The sequence below is a fragment of the Ipomoea nil genome, unplaced genomic scaffold (genome assembly GCF_001879475.1).
Source record: "Ipomoea nil cultivar Tokyo-kokei standard unplaced genomic scaffold, Asagao_1.1 scaffold0179, whole genome shotgun sequence".
Taxonomy (NCBI): Eukaryota; Viridiplantae; Streptophyta; class Magnoliopsida; order Solanales; family Convolvulaceae; genus Ipomoea; species Ipomoea nil.
The window spans coordinates 594,832-603,551 of NW_017616607.1; the positions used below are offsets into that span (position 1 = coordinate 594,832).

Consider the following 8,720-nt stretch of genomic DNA (forward strand, 5'->3'; position numbering starts at 1 on the left):
AAAGTTTGCTTATGAGACATGTTACTTAACTAATCTTATAATAAATTTCTTATATTATTTGTTGTGCAATTTCTTACATTATTTGGTATGTAATTTTTTAATTGATAGGTTTATTTATTCTCCTTGTCCACATACATCGGTAGTTCTTTCCAAAGAATGGTTGAAATGTATATTTGATTGGAATATTGAAAGAAAGTTGTCAACTTTGACTATTGACAATTGTTCAACAAATGATGGTATGATTGAATTCCTTGTATCCTAGCTAGCTATCTTTTATTGTGTGGGAAGTTAGTTCACATGCATTGTTGTGCACACATTTTAAATTTGATTGTTCAAGATGGGATAAAGATTATGGGTCCGAGATTAGAAAGTATAAGAGATAGTGTTGCCTTTTGGTTAGCCACACCAAAAAAAAAAACAACAAACTTTTAAAGAAAATGCAACATATTTGGGAATTGAATATTCAAAGCAATTAGTGCTTGATTGCAAGCCCCAATGAAATTCTTACATTTCTAATGCTTAGTGTTGCTTTGGAATACAATGATGTTTTTTATTCGTTTGGAACAAAGAGAACCCCTTTTTACTAGTGCACCACTAAAAGAAGATTCGAAGTTAGCTGAAGAAATGTGTAAGAAATTGAAGTTGTTTTACAAAGCTTCAAATGCATTTTCATGGAGGAATTACCCAACAACTAATGTGTTTTTTTCCCTTGATGTGTGAGATCAAATTCTCTTTGAGAAGTTGGGTGAAATCTTCTGATTTGGCTGTGGCAAACATGGCTAAAAATATGATAGCAAAGTTTGATAAATATTGGAATCAATGTATGTGATTATGGTAGTAGCTACAATTCTTGATCCAAGATATAAGTTTAAGATAATTGACTATTTCTTTGAGGAATTCTATAGAGAAACAACTGCTAAAAAATCATAAGAGATACAAAATATTGTTATGAATTGTTGCATGAGTATGAAAGTTCCTCTCATATTGGCAAAAGCACCAAACGTTCATCTAAAGTTCCAAATGAGGATGGGAATGAAGGAGATTGCTTTTTCTCAGGATTTAAGTCATATTTGAATAATTCTAAAACAAAGGGTTTGAAATCAGAGTTGGATCAATATTTGGAGGAAGAAGTCTTGCCATTAGCTAATGACTATTTGGTGGAGAGGTGTTGGACTTTGCTATCCAATTTTGCAAAAGATTGCCAATGATATTTTAACTATTCCAGTTTTTACTGTTGCTTTAGAATCATCTTTTAGCATCGGTAGTAGAATGCCAAGTCCTCATCGTAGTAAACTTCTTCCAAATACTTTGGAGGCATTAATGTATTGTCAAAATTGGTTGTTGAAAGGTATTAAAGGTAATAAAATTTACTCAAATGAAATTTAATAGCAAAGAATCAATTACTTTTCTTTAGGTTACTTGATATAGTTTGTTATTTTGTCGGTAAATTTTCCTAGGAAAATGGTGCATGCAACACTATTCATGATAATTATGAAAATGAAGAAGACTTGGAAGAAATGGAGATACATCTTAACTTATAAATATAACATAATTCATGTATTAAATTTAATACGATATAGTGATATCAACATGGATTATTTTTAATTATTTTGAATCTTTGATTCATTTTTTGTTTAGATGGCAGGAGAGATTTGAAAAACGAGTTTTGAAGTTTATAGCTACTTTTTTTTTTTACTATGTCGATGATTTGAAGCACTAGTATAATCCTTGAAGATTTGAAGCACTAAACATGAAGTATTGTATAGATTTTTGGGTAGTAAGGGAAGGTCCTAACTCACTAATATTAAAGTTTTTATTTTTTGGTGCTAGTTGCTAAGATTTTATACACTAATGTTGAAGTTGGAAGCAAATGTAATATTTGGTAGTTATCTGACGAAGACTTTGATGCATTAATATTATAAATGTAGTTATAAAAATTTTATTAGATATAAGTGTCATATTAATGAGACTAAGTTTACATGTTGGGTTGCTTTAAAAAAAGAAGAAGTTTACATGTTGGGTATTCCCTGCACCTGCAAAATCCCCACGATGTTGGGTTGCTTTCAAAAAAAAAAAAAGTTTACATGTTGGGTTTTCCCTGCACCCACAAAATCCCCACGGGGCGGGTATGAGGAAGGAATTTCATTACCCGCGCAGGTGCAAGTGCGGGTATGGGGAGTGGGGTGGGTTTGCGGCGGCGGGGGCGGGGGATATATACCCTGCTCCATTGCCATCCATACTTGTGTGAGGCTTTTTATATGTACGTTATAATATTTTTTTTAGTTAAAAATTAAGGGCAACACTTGTGTGAAACCGTCTCACGAATCTTTATCCGTGAGACGAGTCTGATGAATATGCAAATGTCATACTTATATGCATAAATGTAATACAAATCAGAAATAAAATGTTTGTTACTTATAATAGAAATGTAATACTTTTGATAAAAAATGTAAAAAAAAAAAAAAAAAAAAAAAAAAAAAGACAACAGTTAAATACAAACGGATAAGAAATATAATAATAAAAAAATCGTAGTCTATTACAAAAATACAATATTAGTTTATAGGGGCAGAACAAAAAATGTTCGTCAGTGGAGGTGATTTTTTTTTTTTAAATATATCAAAACGTGATAAAAGAATATTTATAATAAAATATGAAATGGTTGAAATAAATTGTATATCATCGCTATTAATATTATATTCATAAATACTTTTTAATTTAATTAGATCAACTCTAAATATTTTATATTAATTTAAATACGATAATTCACAATTGAAACTTTTAGATTATACTAACTAGATAGTTCATAAAATTGAAATTTTGTTTTAAAATATTAACTAGATAGTTCAAATTGGTCCTTTGACATTTAATTGCACCCAAAGTAATCCTCTGACTATAGTAAATCATTGAATTGCCAGTTTTACCCCTCATTTAAACACCCACTTAACACCAAAACTAATAGAGGACCATTTTGGCTTAAAATTCAATAGTAAGAGGACCACTTTGGGTGCAATTAAAAGTCAAGGAACCAATTTGAGAAAAGGCCATAGTCAAAGGACCATTTTGAGAATTAACTCAATGTTAATTTAGTACCTTGACTATGCAATTTCTATCAATTTTGGTCACGCCGATCAAATTACCGATGAAAAGTGGCCGAAAAAATTTTAATAGTAAAATAATGAGGGCATTTTGGTATTTTCTTCTTCTTTGTTCTTCTTCTCCATTGGGGCTCTTCTACACCACTGGAAAATTTTCCCCTCTTCTCCGATTCAGACGAGCTTGCTGGCGCTCAAGAATGCTTGCTCATTTGTGCGCCTCCACTGCAGGTTTGCATGGCTTTCGTTACCGTTCTTCTCTCATATTTCTTATCCGGTCTCCGTCGCAAATCCACTCTAAACCCTACCGTCTCCGTCGCCTCTGCCGTCTAGCCCAAGCATAAGATGAGACGAATTTGTTTGTTTCTCTAATTCGTTTAGAGTCTGATGGAGAAATGCGGATTAGGGTTCAAATCTCTACAAGTTTTGCTTTAATTTTAAGAAAAAAACACTCTTAAAATTCGGTAGTTCAACACATACAAATTATCAATCATTAGAAATCTGTAAAATCTTGCTAGTGACTTCTTTCTTGTAATGGAACTATGGCCAATCGTTATATCCTACACCACGGCGCACATAGCACTGTGCGTCGCGCGCCTCCCAAAACGACGTCGTTTTGGGGTAGTGTTGAGAGGTGCGGTAGGAAGTTGCTGAGATTATGTGTATTTGTTCACAACGTTATGTGTATTTGTTCACAACGTTATATGTATTGGTTCATACAGGTATATGTATTTTTTATACAATTATGTACATTCTTTTTATACAATTATGTACATCCGAATCAGAAAATTTATGTGTATTATGTTAAGAGTTGATGTGTATTATGTTAAAAGTTTATGTTTATTATGTATTATGTTAGATTATGTGTATTATTTTTTAAAAAGAGTATGTATATTTTGTTATATAATTATGTACATTCATGTATAACATTATGTGTACTCTAGTATAACATTATGTACATTCTTGAACAGCGGGTTTTTTTTTTTAAAGAAAAAACTACTGCCATTCACTGGGGCGAGAAATTTAAAAAAAAAAAATAATTAAAACGACGTCGTTTTGCATCTGGGCGCATAGTGCAACGCGCGTCGTGGTGTAGGATATAAATTGCCAACTATGGCACCTTCTAGTCTATAATATACTTTATAAGAAGGATTTGACTGGGAGCTGTTTTGTGATGTCGGAAATGCGGTTGGCTGGGAAGTAGCTTGTAGCGTCGAAAATACAGGTGGCTTGGAAGACCCTTGTAGCGTCGGAATTTATGTAGAAGGCTGAGGTGAACTTATCTTTGGGCTGTCTTTGATTTTTCGACCTTTGTCCTCTGTTTTAAGCTTCAAACTATTCATAAATTTTTAGGTAATTCCTTAAATTTTTGTCACATGAGGTTGATAGTTTATCTTGCTAGATATGTTTGTTTTATGTTGTAGTTATAAATTAAACTACTACTGTGGTTGAAGCCATTGTTGCCAATTTTCTTGGCCCAAGTGCTCTGGATGCAAACAAAGTTACAAACCCATCATGGGTTCTGCGCCTGGAAGAAACCCAATGGAGAAGAAGAATAGTGAAGAAGTAAAAGAACAAAATTCCCTCATTATTTTACCATTAAAAATTTTTAGGTCACAATTCACAGTAATTTGACCGGCGTGACTAAAATTAATAGAAATTGCATTGTCAATGTATTAAATTAACATTTTTGATAGTCAAGTGTTGCAATTAACACAACTTCAATAGTCAGTGGATCAAAATTGAAATTTTCCATGTTCCATAATAAGTAATGTTGGCAAGTGTTTGTTACATATATGGGTAAATATAATACTTTTAAATCAAAATGTAAATGTATTAGATTTTCTCATATAAGTAATAAAACACTTTATTCCTAATTAGTATTACATATGTGCTAATAAGTATTATATTTATATATTGATCCGATCATATTAAGTTGAAACGATCTCACACAAATTTTTACAAAAAATTAATTGTTAGTTTTATAACTTTTGCAACGAACCATCACAATTGTTCAGAACTTTGTGAAACATTGCTATAAAGGTGGTAGAAACTAATGTATTACTTTGAAGAGTACAAATTGCGAAATTTTTACATGCCTATATATATATATATATATATATATATATATATATATATATATTGTGAAATTTTTACATGCCTATATATATATACATAATGTATTGCTTTTTATTTCACTTAGATTTTAATTAGTAAAAATTGTTAATTATTTTAAAAAATATAAATATTGGGCATATATTTTTGCGCATCGCGCCTAAAAAAGACTAGCATATATATATGCGCAAAAAGAGACTAGTATATATATATATATATATATATATATATATATATATAATAAGCTTCAATCCAGGTTATACCCCTGGTTTATGTCCGTTTTTTCTGTTAAATTCTTTTGTACCTTATGCTATAAAAGTTGTACTATATAATTTTTTGGACAAAAATATCCCTGCAGTTATAACTTCTGTTATCTTTCTACATTATTATTACCATGTACATGCATACATAATATTATTTCTTACATCCTTCCATGGTAAGTTTGAATTCATTTAGGTTTTAATTAAAATGTTACCATAGTTATATTTAATAATTTATCATTTCTATAATTTTTACCTCAAAAATATTAATATGAATTATACAATTAGATATATATATATACACACACACACACACACAATTATTTGTTTAAAAAAAAATTAATATAACTAAGATTTTAATATTTAGTTTTAATATTGGGCATATATTTTTTGCGCATCGTGCATATAAAATACTAAAGGAAGTATTGTATGCTGGCCGAATTAGGAAACTTAATCCTTAAAATATGCTAATTGACTACAAATTGATTAAATTCCAAACATTATGGTAAACATCTCCCTAGATTATGCAAAAAATTATCTAAATTGCTATTTCCATAAGTAAGAAACTGTCCTAAAAACTCATGTTAATCACATTGAGATCGATCACTCGACCTAGGACAACCACATGAACCTTTGTCCTCACCTATCAGTAATACTTTTCTATAAATCCATAAAATATGTTATATCTTGTGTTTAAAATAATGCATATTTCTAATTAAAATAATCTATATCTTGAGCTTAGTTTAAGATTTGATTTTTTAAAGTTAAATACATTTTCCTAATTAAATGTCTTTGACCTTAAAATTTTCACTTTAAAATTTTAGAAAAATTCAATCAATACATCAAGATGTTCCGAAATATCAATAACTAGTTATCTGCAAATGCAACACAACAATCTCATAAAAATATATAAGGGATATATATATATATATATATATATATATATATATATATATATATATATATATATATATATATATATTTATTTATTTATTTATTTATTTTTTTCTTTTTTTTTTTGGGTACATCAGAGGCCCTCCCACGAGAGCACTATCTAATCCTGATATTCGGAGTACTCCGAGCATCCGCCCATAGCAGGTCTTTCAAATGGTCATTATTCTGAATGAGTGTCCCCCAATCAACATTCTGCCCAAGATTAGCAAGCCAATCATTGCACTTGTTCCCCTCTCTTTCAATATGAGAAAACAGAACCTTGGTAAACATTCTAACTAGATCCATGCACTAGTACAAAACAGTTATTTGCATCCAAAGTTAAGGCTAAAAGGCGTCCAAAGTTGCTTAGCGTCCAAAGTTACTTTGGATGTGAAAAATGATAATTCGCGTCCAAAGTTCTTCAACTTTAGACGCGAATTATAATTTTATTTATTTATTTAATTTGATAAAAATTCCAGTTCTTTTCCTGTACAAAAAATATTATTCACATCCTGTACATACAGTCACTACCACTACTACTTCAAAGCTTTCAACTAAACTTCAATACATCATTAACAACACTTTAGCACTAAATTAAACTTCAATACACTCAATTCACAACATACATCAACACTTCAAAGTTTTCAACACATATGTAAACTAAACTTCAAACACTTTAGCACTTTAATCCATACATTCACAACAATATCAACATGCACTTCAAAGTTCTCAACACTTCAAATTAAAGTTCGCAACACATACATGTAATAAGCTAGCTAAGTACCAACAATACATCATTAAAATTAACTAAATAAGATTTCAAAACTTTATATACATTCTTCAATAAAATATTTAGACCAAACCTCACGAATCTCATCAATTTGCTCTTGTGAGTAAGGCTTTTCATCAAATGCCTACAAAAATTTAAAATAATCAAATAATTAGTTTTAACATTAATAAAGTGTAATTTAAAACTATTTAGTTTTAATAAATTTTACATACCGTATCTAAATGTTCAAAATCCGAATATAGAGTGCATATTTCATACTTGTATCTCATCACATAATACCCGCACTCCACACTACCCGGTTGTTGAGGACACTACAAAATATGAGTTTTTATGTATATATATTATTAAGTTAAACAATAAAAACATTACTAATAAAATTGTAAAAGATATTAATACTCTAATTTTGATATACACCTAAATTGTATCCCAATCGACGTTGTTTTTAGGTCTTCTCCCTCCTAAAGTTGCAATCGATCGAAATGCCCTATAATATACACTCATAAATAATTTATAAACAATAATGGTTAATAATTCTCAATATATATATATATATATATATATATATATATATATATATATATATATATATATATATATATATACTTACACATTCAATGTGGCCTTAATCTCCAACTCGAGCTTACATGCACGGGAGTCTAATACATAGACTTTTCTTGATTGAACACAAATAACTAGAAGCATCCAATGATTTCTACGGCATTTAAATAAATATGTTAAACGTTATTCACAAATAATTCAATTAAGCTATATAAATAATTAAAAATATAAATTTAGCTTTCTTACTCTTGATGGTATGAAGCTAAAATGAAGTTTGGATCACTTTGTTGACCCAGGGCACAAACCAAATATCTTGTGACCTTATCAGTATCATCAACTACACGGTCCCTACAAATAGTCCTTGGGCAGAGAAATCCAATTGTAGTAACTTCACTTTTGTCGCACATCCGATGAAGACATCTACAACATATGTAGATAATTAATAAAAATGAAAGACTAAAGAAAAGTTTTTAAATATAAAAACATTATAAAAAATACTTACATTATAAATATTTGTAATATGGTCACATCAAGCCATTTCATCGTCAACATGTCTTTAACATCTTCAAACAATACGTGAATGAAATTCACATCTAAATGATGGAAGATTGCCTCCTCTAGGTCCACGTCAATGTAATCTAAATCGGATGGCAAGTTTCTAGGATGTCGAGCAAATTACACTTTTGGTCCTATGACTATAAGGGGCGTGTTAATTTCAGTCTGTGACTTTTAAAACTAACAATTTAGTCCTTTAACTATGTTTTTTTTAGCAGATTTGGTCCTCCGGACCAAATTACTGGCCAAAATTCGCCGGAAAAACATAACTCATTTTAAAGTATTTATAATTGGGGGTAAAATGGTCCTTTCACGTCCGTTCTTCTTCTTCCTTCGATTAGTAGTTTTTTTTTATTGAACCACTATAAATATTGAAGAGTTCCAGCTCGCCGTCAACAATGGCGTGTCTGCGCGCAA

General features: G+C 30.1%; 1 long non-coding RNA gene across 1 annotated transcript; it reads right to left on the bottom strand.

Moving 5' to 3' along the window:
- Window positions 1-4,856: 4,856 nt before the first annotated feature.
- On the bottom strand, window positions 4,857-5,736 carry LOC109179774. The gene is made up of 3 exons (XR_002053970.1): window positions 5,724-5,736; window positions 5,573-5,574; window positions 4,857-4,937 (listed from the first exon to the last, which is right to left on the bottom strand). It is a non-coding gene; the product is annotated as an uncharacterized LOC109179774 (long non-coding RNA).
- Window positions 5,737-8,720: the final 2,984 nt, after the last annotated feature.